At 40.4% G+C, this 15,460-nt stretch overlaps 23 non-coding genes and 27 pseudogenes across 23 annotated transcripts; all 50 read left to right on the top strand.

Moving 5' to 3' along the window:
• Positions 1-256: 256 nt before the first annotated feature.
• Positions 257-375, top strand: LOC143505725 (5S ribosomal RNA; annotated as a pseudogene).
• A 371-nt stretch (positions 376-746) lies between these two features.
• LOC143505652 (5S ribosomal RNA) lies at positions 747-865 on the top strand. Its single transcript, XR_013127938.1, has one exon. It is a non-coding gene; the product is annotated as a 5S ribosomal RNA (ribosomal RNA).
• Positions 866-1,079: 214 nt separating this feature from the next.
• On the top strand, positions 1,080-1,198 carry LOC143505691 (5S ribosomal RNA; annotated as a pseudogene).
• Positions 1,199-1,569: 371 nt separating this feature from the next.
• On the top strand, positions 1,570-1,688 carry LOC143505684 (5S ribosomal RNA). The gene has a single exon (XR_013127968.1). It is a non-coding gene; the product is annotated as a 5S ribosomal RNA (ribosomal RNA).
• A 107-nt stretch (positions 1,689-1,795) lies between these two features.
• LOC143505751 (5S ribosomal RNA) lies at positions 1,796-1,914 on the top strand (annotated as a pseudogene).
• Positions 1,915-2,041: 127 nt separating this feature from the next.
• Positions 2,042-2,160, top strand: LOC143505651 (5S ribosomal RNA). The gene has a single exon (XR_013127937.1). It is a non-coding gene; the product is annotated as a 5S ribosomal RNA (ribosomal RNA).
• A 214-nt stretch (positions 2,161-2,374) lies between these two features.
• LOC143505835 (5S ribosomal RNA) lies at positions 2,375-2,493 on the top strand (annotated as a pseudogene).
• Positions 2,494-2,621: 128 nt separating this feature from the next.
• On the top strand, positions 2,622-2,740 carry LOC143505650 (5S ribosomal RNA). Its single transcript, XR_013127936.1, has one exon. It is a non-coding gene; the product is annotated as a 5S ribosomal RNA (ribosomal RNA).
• Positions 2,741-2,954: 214 nt separating this feature from the next.
• LOC143505834 (5S ribosomal RNA) lies at positions 2,955-3,073 on the top strand (annotated as a pseudogene).
• A 127-nt stretch (positions 3,074-3,200) lies between these two features.
• LOC143505648 (5S ribosomal RNA) lies at positions 3,201-3,319 on the top strand. The gene has a single exon (XR_013127935.1). It is a non-coding gene; the product is annotated as a 5S ribosomal RNA (ribosomal RNA).
• Positions 3,320-3,533: 214 nt separating this feature from the next.
• Positions 3,534-3,652, top strand: LOC143505724 (5S ribosomal RNA; annotated as a pseudogene).
• Positions 3,653-3,778: 126 nt separating this feature from the next.
• Positions 3,779-3,897, top strand: LOC143505833 (5S ribosomal RNA; annotated as a pseudogene).
• Positions 3,898-4,023: 126 nt separating this feature from the next.
• Positions 4,024-4,142, top strand: LOC143505832 (5S ribosomal RNA; annotated as a pseudogene).
• A 127-nt stretch (positions 4,143-4,269) lies between these two features.
• LOC143505647 (5S ribosomal RNA) lies at positions 4,270-4,388 on the top strand. The gene has a single exon (XR_013127934.1). It is a non-coding gene; the product is annotated as a 5S ribosomal RNA (ribosomal RNA).
• A 214-nt stretch (positions 4,389-4,602) lies between these two features.
• Positions 4,603-4,721, top strand: LOC143505831 (5S ribosomal RNA; annotated as a pseudogene).
• Positions 4,722-4,848: 127 nt separating this feature from the next.
• On the top strand, positions 4,849-4,967 carry LOC143505646 (5S ribosomal RNA). The gene has a single exon (XR_013127933.1). It is a non-coding gene; the product is annotated as a 5S ribosomal RNA (ribosomal RNA).
• A 460-nt stretch (positions 4,968-5,427) lies between these two features.
• LOC143505683 (5S ribosomal RNA) lies at positions 5,428-5,546 on the top strand. Its single transcript, XR_013127967.1, has one exon. It is a non-coding gene; the product is annotated as a 5S ribosomal RNA (ribosomal RNA).
• Positions 5,547-5,653: 107 nt separating this feature from the next.
• LOC143505750 (5S ribosomal RNA) lies at positions 5,654-5,772 on the top strand (annotated as a pseudogene).
• A 127-nt stretch (positions 5,773-5,899) lies between these two features.
• On the top strand, positions 5,900-6,018 carry LOC143505645 (5S ribosomal RNA). Its single transcript, XR_013127932.1, has one exon. It is a non-coding gene; the product is annotated as a 5S ribosomal RNA (ribosomal RNA).
• A 214-nt stretch (positions 6,019-6,232) lies between these two features.
• On the top strand, positions 6,233-6,351 carry LOC143505830 (5S ribosomal RNA; annotated as a pseudogene).
• A 127-nt stretch (positions 6,352-6,478) lies between these two features.
• On the top strand, positions 6,479-6,597 carry LOC143505644 (5S ribosomal RNA). Its single transcript, XR_013127931.1, has one exon. It is a non-coding gene; the product is annotated as a 5S ribosomal RNA (ribosomal RNA).
• Positions 6,598-6,811: 214 nt separating this feature from the next.
• On the top strand, positions 6,812-6,930 carry LOC143505829 (5S ribosomal RNA; annotated as a pseudogene).
• Positions 6,931-7,057: 127 nt separating this feature from the next.
• LOC143505643 (5S ribosomal RNA) lies at positions 7,058-7,176 on the top strand. The gene has a single exon (XR_013127930.1). It is a non-coding gene; the product is annotated as a 5S ribosomal RNA (ribosomal RNA).
• A 214-nt stretch (positions 7,177-7,390) lies between these two features.
• LOC143505827 (5S ribosomal RNA) lies at positions 7,391-7,509 on the top strand (annotated as a pseudogene).
• Positions 7,510-7,636: 127 nt separating this feature from the next.
• On the top strand, positions 7,637-7,755 carry LOC143505641 (5S ribosomal RNA). The gene has a single exon (XR_013127928.1). It is a non-coding gene; the product is annotated as a 5S ribosomal RNA (ribosomal RNA).
• A 214-nt stretch (positions 7,756-7,969) lies between these two features.
• LOC143505722 (5S ribosomal RNA) lies at positions 7,970-8,088 on the top strand (annotated as a pseudogene).
• A 371-nt stretch (positions 8,089-8,459) lies between these two features.
• Positions 8,460-8,578, top strand: LOC143505682 (5S ribosomal RNA). Its single transcript, XR_013127966.1, has one exon. It is a non-coding gene; the product is annotated as a 5S ribosomal RNA (ribosomal RNA).
• Positions 8,579-8,685: 107 nt separating this feature from the next.
• On the top strand, positions 8,686-8,804 carry LOC143505749 (5S ribosomal RNA; annotated as a pseudogene).
• A 127-nt stretch (positions 8,805-8,931) lies between these two features.
• LOC143505640 (5S ribosomal RNA) lies at positions 8,932-9,050 on the top strand. The gene has a single exon (XR_013127927.1). It is a non-coding gene; the product is annotated as a 5S ribosomal RNA (ribosomal RNA).
• A 214-nt stretch (positions 9,051-9,264) lies between these two features.
• Positions 9,265-9,383, top strand: LOC143505826 (5S ribosomal RNA; annotated as a pseudogene).
• A 127-nt stretch (positions 9,384-9,510) lies between these two features.
• Positions 9,511-9,629, top strand: LOC143505639 (5S ribosomal RNA). Its single transcript, XR_013127926.1, has one exon. It is a non-coding gene; the product is annotated as a 5S ribosomal RNA (ribosomal RNA).
• A 214-nt stretch (positions 9,630-9,843) lies between these two features.
• LOC143505721 (5S ribosomal RNA) lies at positions 9,844-9,962 on the top strand (annotated as a pseudogene).
• A 126-nt stretch (positions 9,963-10,088) lies between these two features.
• On the top strand, positions 10,089-10,207 carry LOC143505825 (5S ribosomal RNA; annotated as a pseudogene).
• Positions 10,208-10,333: 126 nt separating this feature from the next.
• On the top strand, positions 10,334-10,452 carry LOC143505824 (5S ribosomal RNA; annotated as a pseudogene).
• Positions 10,453-10,579: 127 nt separating this feature from the next.
• LOC143505680 (5S ribosomal RNA) lies at positions 10,580-10,698 on the top strand. Its single transcript, XR_013127965.1, has one exon. It is a non-coding gene; the product is annotated as a 5S ribosomal RNA (ribosomal RNA).
• Positions 10,699-10,805: 107 nt separating this feature from the next.
• LOC143505747 (5S ribosomal RNA) lies at positions 10,806-10,924 on the top strand (annotated as a pseudogene).
• Positions 10,925-11,051: 127 nt separating this feature from the next.
• On the top strand, positions 11,052-11,170 carry LOC143505638 (5S ribosomal RNA). Its single transcript, XR_013127925.1, has one exon. It is a non-coding gene; the product is annotated as a 5S ribosomal RNA (ribosomal RNA).
• Positions 11,171-11,384: 214 nt separating this feature from the next.
• On the top strand, positions 11,385-11,503 carry LOC143505823 (5S ribosomal RNA; annotated as a pseudogene).
• A 127-nt stretch (positions 11,504-11,630) lies between these two features.
• On the top strand, positions 11,631-11,749 carry LOC143505637 (5S ribosomal RNA). Its single transcript, XR_013127924.1, has one exon. It is a non-coding gene; the product is annotated as a 5S ribosomal RNA (ribosomal RNA).
• A 214-nt stretch (positions 11,750-11,963) lies between these two features.
• On the top strand, positions 11,964-12,082 carry LOC143505720 (5S ribosomal RNA; annotated as a pseudogene).
• A 371-nt stretch (positions 12,083-12,453) lies between these two features.
• Positions 12,454-12,572, top strand: LOC143505636 (5S ribosomal RNA). Its single transcript, XR_013127923.1, has one exon. It is a non-coding gene; the product is annotated as a 5S ribosomal RNA (ribosomal RNA).
• Positions 12,573-12,786: 214 nt separating this feature from the next.
• On the top strand, positions 12,787-12,905 carry LOC143505690 (5S ribosomal RNA; annotated as a pseudogene).
• Positions 12,906-13,276: 371 nt separating this feature from the next.
• Positions 13,277-13,395, top strand: LOC143505679 (5S ribosomal RNA). Its single transcript, XR_013127964.1, has one exon. It is a non-coding gene; the product is annotated as a 5S ribosomal RNA (ribosomal RNA).
• A 107-nt stretch (positions 13,396-13,502) lies between these two features.
• Positions 13,503-13,621, top strand: LOC143505746 (5S ribosomal RNA; annotated as a pseudogene).
• Positions 13,622-13,748: 127 nt separating this feature from the next.
• On the top strand, positions 13,749-13,867 carry LOC143505635 (5S ribosomal RNA). The gene has a single exon (XR_013127922.1). It is a non-coding gene; the product is annotated as a 5S ribosomal RNA (ribosomal RNA).
• Positions 13,868-14,081: 214 nt separating this feature from the next.
• LOC143505822 (5S ribosomal RNA) lies at positions 14,082-14,200 on the top strand (annotated as a pseudogene).
• A 127-nt stretch (positions 14,201-14,327) lies between these two features.
• LOC143505634 (5S ribosomal RNA) lies at positions 14,328-14,446 on the top strand. The gene has a single exon (XR_013127921.1). It is a non-coding gene; the product is annotated as a 5S ribosomal RNA (ribosomal RNA).
• Positions 14,447-14,660: 214 nt separating this feature from the next.
• On the top strand, positions 14,661-14,779 carry LOC143505821 (5S ribosomal RNA; annotated as a pseudogene).
• Positions 14,780-14,906: 127 nt separating this feature from the next.
• Positions 14,907-15,025, top strand: LOC143505632 (5S ribosomal RNA). Its single transcript, XR_013127920.1, has one exon. It is a non-coding gene; the product is annotated as a 5S ribosomal RNA (ribosomal RNA).
• A 214-nt stretch (positions 15,026-15,239) lies between these two features.
• LOC143505719 (5S ribosomal RNA) lies at positions 15,240-15,358 on the top strand (annotated as a pseudogene).
• The last annotated feature ends 102 nt before the right edge of the window (positions 15,359-15,460 follow it).

The raw sequence follows: 15,460 nt of genomic DNA, 5'->3' as shown, positions 1-15,460 counted from the left end.
CTTGGATGGGAGACCACCTGGGAATACCAGGTGCTGTAAGCCTATTAGATTTAATTATCAAGCTAAATAGGTTTGGGCCAGGTTAATACTTGTATGGGAGACAGCTTGGGAATACCAGGTGCTGTGTGACTTTTATAGTTGAGTTGCTGTTTACATTCAATTAGCAAGCTTAAATGTGTTCTGCAAAAAAACTAGCAATTTCTGTTGTTCAGGTTTTGCTCTTGTTATAATTAGATAATCTTTGCATTGTTTTATGGCTTGCGGCCACACCAGCCTGAAAACGCCCGATCTCATTTGACCTCGGAAGCTAAATAGGTTTTGGCCAGGTTAATACTTGTATGGGGGACAGCTTGGGAATACCAGGTGCTGTGTGACTTTTATAGTTGAGTTGCTGTTTACATTCAATTAGCAAGCTTAAATGTGTTCTGCAAAAAACTAGCAATTTCTGTTGTTCAGGTTTTGCTCTTGTTATAATTAGATAATCTTTGCATTGTTTTATGGCTTACGGCCACACCAGCCTGAAAACGCCCGATTTCATTTGACCTAGGAAGCTAAATAGGTTTAGGCCAGGTTAATACTTATATGGGAGACAGCTTGGGAATACCAGGTGCTGTGTGACTTTTATAGTTGAGTTGCTATTTACATTCAATTAGCAAGCTTAAAGGTGTTCTGCAAAAAAAACTAGCAATGTCTGTTGTTCAGGTTTTGCTCTCATTATAAATAGGTCATCTTTGCATTGTTTTACGGCTTACGGCCACACCAGCCTGAAAACGCCCGATCTCATTTGACCTCGGAAGCTAAGCTCGTTTGGGCCTGGTTAGTACTTGGATGGGAGACCACCTGGGAATACCAGGTGCTGTAAGCCTATTAGATTTAATTATCAAGCTAAATAGGTTTGGGCCAGGTTAATACTTGTATGGGAGACAGCTTGGGAATACCAGGTGCTGTGTGACTTTTATAGTTGAGTTGCTGTTTACATTCAATTAGCAAGCTTAAATGTGTTCTGCAAAAAAACTAGCAATTTCTGTTGTTCAGGTTTTGCTCTTGTTATAATTAGATAATCTTTGCATTGTTTTATGGCTTGCGGCCACACCAGCCTGAAAACGCCCGATCTCATTTGACCTCGGAAGCTAAATAGGTTTTGGCCAGGTTAATACTTGTATGGGAGACAGCTTGGGAATACCAGGTGCTGTGTGACTTTTATAGTTGAGTTGCTGTTTACATTCAATTAGCAAGCTTAAATGTGTTCTGCAAAAAACTAGCAATTTCTGTTGTTCAGGTTTTGCTCTTGTTATAATTAGATAATCTTTGCATTGTTTTATGGCTTACGGCCACACCAGCCTGAAAACGCCCGATTTCATTTGACCTAGGAAGCTAAATAGGTTTAGGCCAGGTTAATACTTATATGGGAGACAGCTTGGGAATACCAGGTGCTGTGTGACTTTTATAGTTGAGTTGCTATTTACATTCAATTAGCAAGCTTAAAGGTGTTCTGCAAAAAAAACTAGCAATGTCTGTTGTTCAGGTTTTGCTCTCATTATAAATAGGTCATCTTTGCATTGTTTTACGGCTTACGGCCACACCAGCCTGAAAACGCCCGATCTCATTTGACCTCGGAAGCTAAGCTCGTTTGGGCCTGGTTAGTACTTGGATGGGAGACCACCTGGGAATACCAGGTACTGTAAGCCTATTAGATTTAATTATCAAGCTTAAATGTGTTCTGCAAAAATCTAGCAATTTCTGTTGTTCAGGTTTTGCTCTTGTTATAATTAGATAATCTTTGCATTGTTTTATGGCTTACGGCCACACCAGCCTGAAAACGCCCGATCCTATTTGACCTAGGAAGCTAAATAGGTTTAGGCCAGGTTAATACTTGTATGGGAGACAGCTTGGGAATACCAGGTGCTGTGTGACTTTTATAGTTGAGTTGCTATTTACATTCAATTAGCAAGCTTAAAGGTGTTCTGCAAAAAAAACTAGCAATGTCTGTTGTTCAGGTTTTGCTCTCATTATAAATAGGTCATCTTTGCATTGTTTTACGGCTTACGGCCACACCAGCCTGAAAACGCCCGATCTCATTTGACCTCGGAAGCTAAGCTCGTTTGGGCCTGGTTAGTACTTGGATGGGAGACCACCTGGGAATACCAGGTGCTGTAAGCCTATTAGATTTAATTATCAAGCTAAATAGGTTTGGGCCAGGTTAATACTTGTATGGGAGACAGCTTGGGAATGCCAGGTGCTGTGTGACTTTTATAGTTGAGTTGCTGTTTACATTCAATTAGCAAGCTTAAATGTGTTCTGCAAAAAAACTAGCAATTTCTGTTGTTCAGGTTTTGCTCTTGTTATAATTAGATAATCTTTGCATTGTTTTATGGCTTACGGCCACACCAGCCTGAAAACGCCCGATTTCATTTGACCTAGGAAGCTAAATAGGTTTAGGCCAGGTTAATACTTGTATGGGAGACAGCTTGGGAATACCAGGTGCTGTGTGACTTTTATAGTTGAGTTGCTATTTACATTCAATTAGCAAGCTTAAAGGTGTTCTGCAAAAAAAAACTAGCAATGTCTGTTGTTCAGGTTTTGCTCTCATTATAAATAGGTCATCTTTGCATTGTTTTACGGCTTACGGCCACACCAGCCTGAAAACGCCCGATCTCATTTGACCTCGGAAGCTAAGCTCGTTTGGGCCTGGTTAGTACTTGGATGGGAGACCACCTGGGAATACCAGGTGCTGTAAGCCTATTAGATTTAATTATCAAGCTAAATAGGTTTGGGCCAGGTTAATACTTGTATGGGAGACAGCTTGGGAATACCAGGTGCTGTGTGACTTTTATAGTTGAGTTGCTGTTTACATTCAATTAGCAAGCTTAAATGTGTTCTGCAAAAAAACTAGCAATTTCTGTTGTTCAGGTTTTGCTCTTGTTATAATTAGATCATCTTTGCATTGTTTTATGGCTTACGGCCACACCAGCCTGAAAACGCCCGATTTCATTTGACCTAGGAAGCTAAATAGGTTTAGGCCAGGTTAATACTTGTATGGGAGACAGCTTGGGAATACCAGGTGCTGTGTGACTTTTATAGTTGAGTTGCTATTTACATTCAATTAGCAAGCTTAAAGGTGTTCTGCAAAAAAAACTAGCAATGTCTGTTGTTCAGGTTTTGCTCTCATTATAAATAGGTCATCTTTGCATTGTTTTACGGCTTACGGCCACACCAGCCTGAAAACGCCCGATCTCATTTGACCTCGGAAGCTAAGCTCGTTTGGGCCTGGTTAGTACTTGGATGGGAGACCACCTGGGAATACCAGGTGCTGTAAGCCTATTAGATTTAATTATCAAGCTAAATAGGTTTGGGCCAGGTTAATACTTGTATGGGAGACAGCTTGGGAATACCAGGTGCTGTGTGACTTTTATAGTTGAGTTGCTGTTTACATTCAATTAGCAAGCTTAAATGTGTTCTGCAAAAAAACTAGCAATTTCTGTTGTTCAGGTTTTGCTCTTGTTATAATTAGATAATCTTTGCATTGTTTTATGGCTTGCGGCCACACCAGCCTGAAAACGCCCGATCTCATTTGACCTCGGAAGCTAAATAGGTTTTGGCCAGGTTAATACTTGTATGGGGGACAGCTTGGGAATACCAGGTGCTGTGTGACTTTTATAGTTGAGTTGCTGTTTACATTCAATTAGCAAGCTTAAATGTGTTCTGCAAAAAAACTAGCAATTTCTGTTGTTCAGGTTTTGCTCTTGTTATAATTAGATAATCTTTGCATTGTTTTATGGCTTACGGCCACACCAGCCTGAAAACGCCCGATTTCATTTGACCTAGGAAGCTAAATAGGTTTAGGCCAGGTTAATACTTGTATGGGAGACAGCTTGGGAATACCAGGTGCTGTGTGACTTTTATAGTTGAGTTGCTGTTTACATTCAATTAGCAAGCTTAAATGTGTTCTGCAAAAAAACTAGCAATTTCTGTTGTTCAGGTTTTGCTCTTGTTATAATTAGATAATCTTTGCATTGTTTTATGGCTTACGGCCACACCAGCCTGAAAACGCCCGATTTCATTTGACCTAGGAAGCTAAATAGGTTTAGGCCAGGTTAATACTTGTATGGGAGACAGCTTGGGAATACCAGGTGCTGTGTGACTTTTATAGTTGAGTTGCTATTTACATTCAATTAGCAAGCTTAAAGGTGTTCTGCAAAAAAAACTAGCAATGTCTGTTGTTCAGGTTTTGCTCTCATTATAAATAGGTCATCTTTGCATTGTTTTACGGCTTACGGCCACACCAGCCTGAAAACGCCCGATCTCATTTGACCTCGGAAGCTAAGCTCGTTTGGGCCTGGTTAGTACTTGGATGGGAGACCACCTGGGAATACCAGGTGCTGTAAGCCTATTAGATTTAATTATCAAGCTAAATAGGTTTGGGCCAGGTTAATACTTGTATGGGAGACAGCTTGGGAATACCAGGTGCTGTGTGACTTTTATAGTTGAGTTGCTGTTTACATTCAATTAGCAAGCTTAAATGTGTTCTGCAAAAAAACTAGCAATTTCTGTTGTTCAGGTTTTGCTCTTGTTATAATTAGATCATCTTTGCATTGTTTTATGGCTTACGGCCACACCAGCCTGAAAACGCCCGATTTCATTTGACCTAGGAAGCTAAATAGGTTTAGGCCAGGTTAATACTTGTATGGGAGACAGCTTGGGAATACCAGGTGCTGTGTGACTTTTATAGTTGAGTTGCTATTTACATTCAATTAGCAAGCTTAAAGGTGTTCTGCAAAAAAAACTAGCAATGTCTGTTGTTCAGGTTTTGCTCTCATTATAAATAGGTCATCTTTGCATTGTTTTACGGCTTACGGCCACACCAGCCTGAAAACGCCCGATCTCATTTGACCTCGGAAGCTAAGCTCGTTTGGGCCTGGTTAGTACTTGGATGGGAGACCACCTGGGAATACCAGGTGCTGTAAGCCTATTAGATTTAATTATCAAGCTAAATAGGTTTGGGCCAGGTTAATACTTGTATGGGAGACAGCTTGGGAATACCAGGTGCTGTGTGACTTTTATAGTTGAGTTGCTGTTTACATTCAATTAGCAAGCTTAAATGTGTTCTGCAAAAAAACTAGCAATTTCTGTTGTTCAGGTTTTGCTCTTGTTATAATTAGATAATCTTTGCATTGTTTTATGGCTTACGGCCACACCAGCCTGAAAACGCCCGATTTCATTTGACCTAGGAAGCTAAATAGGTTTAGGCCAGGTTAATACTTATATGGGAGACAGCTTGGGAATACCAGGTGCTGTGTGACTTTTATAGTTGAGTTGCTATTTACATTCAATTAGCAAGCTTAAAGGTGTTCTGCAAAAAAAACTAGCAATGTCTGTTGTTCAGGTTTTGCTCTCATTATAAATAGGTCATCTTTGCATTGTTTTACGGCTTACGGCCACACCAGCCTGAAAACGCCCGATCTCATTTGACCTCGGAAGCTAAGCTCGTTTGGGCCTGGTTAGTACTTGGATGGGAGACCACCTGGGAATACCAGGTACTGTAAGCCTATTAGATTTAATTATCAAGCTTAAATGTGTTCTGCAAAAATCTAGCAATTTCTGTTGTTCAGGTTTTGCTCTTGTTATAATTAGATAATCTTTGCATTGTTTTATGGCTTACGGCCACACCAGCCTGAAAACGCCCGATCCTATTTGACCTAGGAAGCTAAATAGGTTTAGGCCAGGTTAATACTTGTATGGGAGACAGCTTGGGAATACCAGGTGCTGTGTGACTTTTATAGTTGAGTTGCTATTTACATTCAATTAGCAAGCTTAAAGGTGTTCTGCAAAAAAAACTAGCAATGTCTGTTGTTCAGGTTTTGCTCTCATTATAAATAGGTCATCTTTGCATTGTTTTACGGCTTACGGCCACACCAGCCTGAAAACGCCCGATCTCATTTGACCTCGGAAGCTAAGCTCGTTTGGGCCTGGTTAGTACTTGGATGGGAGACCACCTGGGAATACCAGGTGCTGTAAGCCTATTAGATTTAATTATCAAGCTAAATAGGTTTGGGCCAGGTTAATACTTGTATGGGAGACAGCTTGGGAATACCAGGTGCTGTGTGACTTTTATAGTTGAGTTGCTGTTTACATTCAATTAGCAAGCTTAAATGTGTTCTGCAAAAAAACTAGCAATTTCTGTTGTTCAGGTTTTGCTCTTGTTATAATTAGATCATCTTTGCATTGTTTTATGGCTTACGGCCACACCAGCCTGAAAACGCCCGATTTCATTTGACCTAGGAAGCTAAATAGGTTTAGGCCAGGTTAATACTTGTATGGGAGACAGCTTGGGAATACCAGGTGCTGTGTGACTTTTATAGTTGAGTTGCTATTTACATTCAATTAGCAAGCTTAAAGGTGTTCTGCAAAAAAAACTAGCAATGTCTGTTGTTCAGGTTTTGCTCTCATTATAAATAGGTCATCTTTGCATTGTTTTACGGCTTACGGCCACACCAGCCTGAAAACGCCCGATCTCATTTGACCTCGGAAGCTAAGCTCGTTTGGGCCTGGTTAGTACTTGGATGGGAGACCACCTGGGAATACCAGGTGCTGTAAGCCTATTAGATTTAATTATCAAGCTAAATAGGTTTGGGCCAGGTTAATACTTGTATGGGAGACAGCTTGGGAATGCCAGGTGCTGTGTGACTTTTATAGTTGAGTTGCTGTTTACATTCAATTAGCAAGCTTAAATGTGTTCTGCAAAAAAACTAGCAATTTCTGTTGTTCAGGTTTTGCTCTTGTTATAATTAGATCATCTTTGCATTGTTTTATGGCTTACGGCCACACCAGCCTGAAAACGCCCGATTTCATTTGACCTAGGAAGCTAAATAGGTTTAGGCCAGGTTAATACTTGTATGGGAGACAGCTTGGGAATACCAGGTGCTGTGTGACTTTTATAGTTGAGTTGCTATTTACATTCAATTAGCAAGCTTAAAGGTGTTCTGCAAAAAAAACTAGCAATGTCTGTTGTTCAGGTTTTGCTCTCATTATAAATAGGTCATCTTTGCATTGTTTTACGGCTTACGGCCACACCAGCCTGAAAACGCCCGATCTCATTTGACCTCGGAAGCTAAGCTCGTTTGGGCCTGGTTAGTACTTGGATGGGAGACCACCTGGGAATACCAGGTGCTGTAAGCCTATTAGATTTAATTATCAAGCTAAATAGGTTTGGGCCAGGTTAATACTTGTATGGGAGACAGCTTGGGAATACCAGGTGCTGTGTGACTTTTATAGTTGAGTTGCTGTTTACATTCAATTAGCAAGCTTAAATGTGTTCTGCAAAAAAACTAGCAATTTCTGTTGTTCAGGTTTTGCTCTTGTTATAATTAGATCATCTTTGCATTGTTTTATGGCTTACGGCCACACCAGCCTGAAAACGCCCGATTTCATTTGACCTAGGAAGCTAAATAGGTTTAGGCCAGGTTAATACTTGTATGGGAGACAGCTTGGGAATACCAGGTGCTGTGTGACTTTTATAGTTGAGTTGCTATTTACATTCAATTAGCAAGCTTAAAGGTGTTCTGCAAAAAAAACTAGCAATGTCTGTTGTTCAGGTTTTGCTCTCATTATAAATAGGTCATCTTTGCATTGTTTTACGGCTTACGGCCACACCAGCCTGAAAACGCCCGATCTCATTTGACCTCGGAAGCTAAGCTCGTTTGGGCCTGGTTAGTACTTGGATGGGAGACCACCTGGGAATACCAGGTGCTGTAAGCCTATTAGATTTAATTATCAAGCTAAATAGGTTTGGGCCAGGTTAATACTTGTATGGGAGACAGCTTGGGAATACCAGGTGCTGTGTGACTTTTATAGTTGAGTTGCTGTTTACATTCAATTAGCAAGCTTAAATGTGTTCTGCAAAAAAACTAGCAATTTCTGTTGTTCAGGTTTTGCTCTTGTTATAATTAGATAATCTTTGCATTGTTTTATGGCTTGCGGCCACACCAGCCTGAAAACGCCCGATCTCATTTGACCTCGGAAGCTAAATAGGTTTTGGCCAGGTTAATACTTGTATGGGGGACAGCTTGGGAATACCAGGTGCTGTGTGACTTTTATAGTTGAGTTGCTGTTTACATTCAATTAGCAAGCTTAAATGTGTTCTGCAAAAAACTAGCAATTTCTGTTGTTCAGGTTTTGCTCTTGTTATAATTAGATAATCTTTGCATTGTTTTATGGCTTACGGCCACACCAGCCTGAAAACGCCCGATTTCATTTGACCTAGGAAGCTAAATAGGTTTAGGCCAGGTTAATACTTATATGGGAGACAGCTTGGGAATACCAGGTGCTGTGTGACTTTTATAGTTGAGTTGCTATTTACATTCAATTAGCAAGCTTAAAGGTGTTCTGCAAAAAAAACTAGCAATGTCTGTTGTTCAGGTTTTGCTCTCATTATAAATAGGTCATCTTTGCATTGTTTTACGGCTTACGGCCACACCAGCCTGAAAACGCCCGATCTCATTTGACCTCGGAAGCTAAGCTCGTTTGGGCCTGGTTAGTACTTGGATGGGAGACCACCTGGGAATACCAGGTACTGTAAGCCTATTAGATTTAATTATCAAGCTTAAATGTGTTCTGCAAAAATCTAGCAATTTCTGTTGTTCAGGTTTTGCTCTTGTTATAATTAGATAATCTTTGCATTGTTTTATGGCTTACGGCCACACCAGCCTGAAAACGCCCGATCCTATTTGACCTAGGAAGCTAAATAGGTTTAGGCCAGGTTAATACTTGTATGGGAGACAGCTTGGGAATACCAGGTGCTGTGTGACTTTTATAGTTGAGTTGCTATTTACATTCAATTAGCAAGCTTAAAGGTGTTCTGCAAAAAAAACTAGCAATGTCTGTTGTTCAGGTTTTGCTCTCATTATAAATAGGTCATCTTTGCATTGTTTTACGGCTTACGGCCACACCAGCCTGAAAACGCCCGATCTCATTTGACCTCGGAAGCTAAGCTCGTTTGGGCCTGGTTAGTACTTGGATGGGAGACCACCTGGGAATACCAGGTGCTGTAAGCCTATTAGATTTAATTATCAAGCTAAATAGGTTTGGGCCAGGTTAATACTTGTATGGGAGACAGCTTGGGAATACCAGGTGCTGTGTGACTTTTATAGTTGAGTTGCTGTTTACATTCAATTAGCAAGCTTAAATGTGTTCTGCAAAAAAACTAGCAATTTCTGTTGTTCAGGTTTTGCTCTTGTTATAATTAGATAATCTTTGCATTGTTTTATGGCTTACGGCCACACCAGCCTGAAAACGCCCGATTTCATTTGACCTAGGAAGCTAAATAGGTTTAGGCCAGGTTAATACTTGTATGGGAGACAGCTTGGGAATACCAGGTGCTGTGTGACTTTTATAGTTGAGTTGCTATTTACATTCAATTAGCAAGCTTAAAGGTGTTCTGCAAAAAAAACTAGCAATGTCTGTTGTTCAGGTTTTGCTCTCATTATAAATAGGTCATCTTTGCATTGTTTTACGGCTTACGGCCACACCAGCCTGAAAACGCCCGATCTCATTTGACCTCGGAAGCTAAGCTCGTTTGGGCCTGGTTAGTACTTGGATGGGAGACCACCTGGGAATACCAGGTGCTGTAAGCCTATTAGATTTAATTATCAAGCTAAATAGGTTTGGGCCAGGTTAATACTTGTATGGGAGACAGCTTGGGAATACCAGGTGCTGTGTGACTTTTATAGTTGAGTTGCTGTTTACATTCAATTAGCAAGCTTAAATGTGTTCTGCAAAAAAACTAGCAATTTCTGTTGTTCAGGTTTTGCTCTTGTTATAATTAGATAATCTTTGCATTGTTTTATGGCTTGCGGCCACACCAGCCTGAAAACGCCCGATCTCATTTGACCTCGGAAGCTAAATAGGTTTTGGCCAGGTTAATACTTGTATGGGGGACAGCTTGGGAATACCAGGTGCTGTGTGACTTTTATAGTTGAGTTGCTGTTTACATTCAATTAGCAAGCTTAAATGTGTTCTGCAAAAAAACTAGCAATTTCTGTTGTTCAGGTTTTGCTCTTGTTATAATTAGATAATCTTTGCATTGTTTTATGGCTTACGGCCACACCAGCCTGAAAACGCCCGATTTCATTTGACCTAGGAAGCTAAATAGGTTTAGGCCAGGTTAATACTTGTATGGGAGACAGCTTGGGAATACCAGGTGCTGTGTGACTTTTATAGTTGAGTTGCTGTTTACATTCAATTAGCAAGCTTAAATGTGTTCTGCAAAAAAACTAGCAATTTCTGTTGTTCAGGTTTTGCTCTTGTTATAATTAGATAATCTTTGCATTGTTTTATGGCTTACGGCCACACCAGCCTGAAAACGCCCGATTTCATTTGACCTAGGAAGCTAAATAGGTTTAGGCCAGGTTAATACTTGTATGGGAGACAGCTTGGGAATACCAGGTGCTGTGTGACTTTTATAGTTGAGTTGCTATTTACATTCAATTAGCAAGCTTAAAGGTGTTCTGCAAAAAAAACTAGCAATGTCTGTTGTTCAGGTTTTGCTCTCATTATAAATAGGTCATCTTTGCATTGTTTTACGGCTTACGGCCACACCAGCCTGAAAACGCCCGATCTCATTTGACCTCGGAAGCTAAGCTCGTTTGGGCCTGGTTAGTACTTGGATGGGAGACCACCTGGGAATACCAGGTACTGTAAGCCTATTAGATTTAATTATCAAGCTTAAATGTGTTCTGCAAAAATCTAGCAATTTCTGTTGTTCAGGTTTTGCTCTTGTTATAATTAGATAATCTTTGCATTGTTTTATGGCTTACGGCCACACCAGCCTGAAAACGCCCGATCCTATTTGACCTAGGAAGCTAAATAGGTTTAGGCCAGGTTAATACTTGTATGGGAGACAGCTTGGGAATACCAGGTGCTGTGTGACTTTTATAGTTGAGTTGCTATTTACATTCAATTAGCAAGCTTAAAGGTGTTCTGCAAAAAAAACTAGCAATGTCTGTTGTTCAGGTTTTGCTCTCATTATAAATAGGTCATCTTTGCATTGTTTTACGGCTTACGGCCACACCAGCCTGAAAACGCCCGATCTCATTTGACCTCGGAAGCTAAGCTCGTTTGGGCCTGGTTAGTACTTGGATGGGAGACCACCTGGGAATACCAGGTGCTGTAAGCCTATTAGATTTAATTATCAAGCTAAATAGGTTTGGGCCAGGTTAATACTTGTATGGGAGACAGCTTGGGAATACCAGGTGCTGTGTGACTTTTATAGTTGAGTTGCTGTTTACATTCAATTAGCAAGCTTAAATGTGTTCTGCAAAAAAACTAGCAATTTCTGTTGTTCAGGTTTTGCTCTTGTTATAATTAGATCATCTTTGCATTGTTTTATGGCTTACGGCCACACCAGCCTGAAAACGCCCGATTTCATTTGACCTAGGAAGCTAAATAGGTTTAGGCCAGGTTAATACTTGTATGGGAGACAGCTTGGGAATACCAGGTGCTGTGTGACTTTTATAGTTGAGTTGCTATTTACATTCAATTAGCAAGCTTAAAGGTGTTCTGCAAAAAAAACTAGCAATGTCTGTTGTTCAGGTTTTGCTCTCATTATAAATAGGTCATCTTTGCATTGTTTTACGGCTTACGGCCACACCAGCCTGAAAACGCCCGATCTCATTTGACCTCGGAAGCTAAGCTCGTTTGGGCCTGGTTAGTACTTGGATGGGAGACCACCTGGGAATACCAGGTGCTGTAAGCCTATTAGATTTAATTATCAAGCTAAATAGGTTTGGGCCAGGTTAATACTTGTATGGGAGACAGCTTGGGAATACCAGGTGCTGTGTGACTTTTATAGTTGAGTTGCTGTTTACATTCAATTAGCAAGCTTAAATGTGTTCTGCAAAAAAACTAGCAATTTCTGTTGTTCAGGTTTTGCTCTTGTTATAATTAGATAATCTTTGCATTGTTTTATGGCTTGCGGCCACACCAGCCTGAAAACGCCCGATCTCATTTGACCTCGGAAGCTAAATAGGTTTTGGCCAGGTTAATACTTGTATGGGGGACAGCTTGGGAATACCAGGTGCTGTGTGACTTTTATAGTTGAGTTGCTGTTTACATTCAATTAGCAAGCTTAAATGTGTTCTGCAAAAAACTAGCAATTTCTGTTGTTCAGGTTTTGCTCTTGTTATAATTAGATAATCTTTGCATTGTTTTATGGCTTACGGCCACACCAGCCTGAAAACGCCCGATTTCATTTGACCTAGGAAGCTAAATAGGTTTAGGCCAGGTTAATACTTATATGGGAGACAGCTTGGGAATACCAGGTGCTGTGTGACTTTTATAGTTGAGTTGCTATTTACATTCAATTAGCAAGCTTAAAGGTGTTCTGCAAAAAAAACTAGCAATGTCTGTTGTTCAGGTTTTGCTCTCATTATAAATAGGTCATCTTTGCATTGTTTTACGGCTTACGGCCACACCAGCCTGAAAACGCCCGATCTCATTTGACCTCGGAAGCTAAGCTCGTTTGGGCCTGGTTAGTACTTGGATGGGAGACCACCTGGGAATACCAGGTGCTGTAAGCCTATTAGATTTAATTATCAAGCTAAATAGGTTTGGGCCAGGTTAATACTTGTATGGGAGACAGCTTGGGAATACCAGGTGCTGTGTGACTTTTATAGTTGAGTTGCTGTTTACATTCAATTAGCAAGCTTAAATGTGTTCTGCAAAAAAACTAGCAATTTCTGTTGTTCAGGTTTTGCTCTTGTTATAATTAGATAATCTTTGCATTGTTTTATGGCTTGCGGCCACACCAGCCTGAAAACGCCCGATCTCATTTGACCTCGGAAGCTAAATAGGTTTTGGCCAGGTTAATACTTGTATGGGAGACAGCTTGGGAATACCAGGTGCTGTGTGACTTTTATAGTTGAGTTGCTGTTTACATTCAATTAGCAAGCTTAAATGTGTTCTGCAAAAAACTAGCAATTTCTGTTGTTCAGGTTTTGCTCTTGTTATAATTAGATAATCTTTGCATTGTTTTATGGCTTACGGCCACACCAGCCTGAAAACGCCCGATTTCATTTGACCTAGGAAGCTAAATAGGTTTAGGCCAGGTTAATACTTATATGGGAGACAGCTTGGGAATACCAGGTGCTGTGTGACTTTTATAGTTGAGTTGCTATTTACATTCAATTAGCAAGCTTAAAGGTGTTCTGCAAAAAAAACTAGCAATGTCTGTTGTTCAGGTTTTGCTCTCATTATAAATAGGTCATCTTTGCATTGTTTTACGGCTTACGGCCACACCAGCCTGAAAACGCCCGATCTCATTTGACCTCGGAAGCTAAGCTCGTTTGGGCCTGGTTAGTACTTGGATGGGAGACCACCTGGGAATACCAGGTACTGTAAGCCTATTAGATTTAATTATCAAGCTTAAATGTGTTCTGCAAAAATCTAGCAATTTCTGTTGTTCAGGTTTTGCTCTTGTTATAATTAGATAATCTTTGCATTGTTTTATGGCTTACGGCCACACCAGCCTGAAAACGCCCGATCCTATTTGACCTAGGAAGCTAAATAGGTTTAGGCCAGGTTAATACTTGTATGGGAGACAGCTTGGGAATACCAGGTGCTGTGTGACTTTTATAGTTGAGTTGCTATTTACATTCAATTAGCAAGCTTAAAGGTGTTCTGCAAAAAAAACTAGCAATGTCTGTTGTTCAGGTTTTGCTCTCATTATAAATAGGTCATCTTTGCATTGTTTTACGGCTTACGGCCACACCAGCCTGAAAACGCCCGATCTCATTTGACCTCGGAAGCTAAGCTCGTTTGGGCCTGGTTAGTACTTGGATGGGAGACCACCTGGGAATACCAGGTGCTGTAAGCCTATTAGATTTAATTATCAAGCTAAATAGGTTTGGGCCAGGTTAATACTTGTATGGGAGACAGCTTGGGAATGCCAGGTGCTGTGTGACTTTTATAGTTGAGTTGCTGTTTACATTCAATTAGCAAGCTTAAATGTGTTCTGCAAAAAAACTAGCAATTTCTGTTGTTCAGGTTTTGCTCTTGTTATAATTAGATAATCTTTGCATTGTTTTATGGCTTACGGCCACACCAGCCTGAAAACGCCCGATTTCATTTGACCTAGGAAGCTAAATAGGTTTAGGCCAGGTTAATACTTGTATGGGAGACAGCTTGGGAATACCAGGTGCTGTGTGACTTTTATAGTTGAGTTGCTATTTACATTCAATTAGCAAGCTTAAAGGTGTTCTGCAAAAAAAACTAGCAATGTCTGTTGTTCAGGTTTTGCTCTCATTATAAATAGGTCATCTTTGCATTGTTTTACGGCTTACGGCCACACCAGCCTGAAAACGCCCGATCTCATTTGACCTCGGAAGCTAAGCTCGTTTGGGCCTGGTTAGTACTTGGATGGGAGACCACCTGGGAATACCAGGTGCTGTAAGCCTATTAGATTTAATTATCAAGCTAAATAGGTTTGGGCCAGGTTAATACTTGTATGGGAGACAGCTTGGGAATACCAGGTGCTGTGTGACTTTTATAGTTGAGTTGCTGTTTACATTCAATTAGCAAGCTTAAATGTGTTCTGCAAAAAAACTAGCAATTTCTGTTGTTCAGGTTTTGCTCTTGTTATAATTAGATAATCTTTGCATTGTTTTATGGCTTACGGCCACACCAGCCTGAAAACGCCCGATTTCATTTGACCTAGGAAGCTAAATAGGTTTAGGCCAGGTTAATACTTGTATGGGAGACAGCTTGGGAATACCAGGTGCTGTGTGACTTTTATAGTTGAGTTGCTATTTACATTCAATTAGCAAGCTTAAAGGTGTTCTGCAAAAAAAACTAGCAATGTCTGTTGTTCAGGTTTTGCTCTCATTATAAATAGGTCATCTTTGCATTGTTTTACGGCTTACGGCCACACCAGCCTGAAAACGCCCGATCTCATTTGACCTCGGAAGCTAAGCTCGTTTGGGCCTGGTTAGTACTTGGATGGGAGACCACCTGGGAATACCAGGTGCTGTAAGCCTATTAGATTTAATTATCAAGCTAAATAGGTTTGGGCCAGGTTAATACTTGTATGGGAGACAGCTTGGGAATACCAGGTGCTGTGTGACTTTTATAGTTGAGTTGCTGTTTACATTCAATTAGCAAGCTTAAATGTGTTCTGCAAAAAAACTAGCAATTTCTGTTGTTCAGGTTTTGCTCTTGTTATAATTAGATAATCTTTGCATTGTTTTATGGCTTGCGGCCACACCAGCCTGAAAACGCCCGATCTCATTTGACCTCGGAAGCTAAATAGGTTTTGGCCAGGTTAATACTTGTATGGGGGACAGCTTGGGAATACCAGGTGCTGTGTGACTTTTATAGTTGAGTTGCTGTTTACATTCAATTAGCAAGCTTAAATGTGTTCTGCAAAAAAACTAGCAATTTCTGTTGTTCAGGTTTTGCTCTTGTTATAATT

This window comes from Brachyhypopomus gauderio, unplaced genomic scaffold (genome assembly GCF_052324685.1).
Source record: "Brachyhypopomus gauderio isolate BG-103 unplaced genomic scaffold, BGAUD_0.2 sc413, whole genome shotgun sequence".
NCBI classification, from domain to species: Eukaryota; Metazoa; Chordata; class Actinopteri; order Gymnotiformes; family Hypopomidae; genus Brachyhypopomus; species Brachyhypopomus gauderio.
The sequence above is the reverse complement of the archived record's forward strand: the minus strand, read 5'-3'. Positions and strand labels throughout refer to the sequence as shown.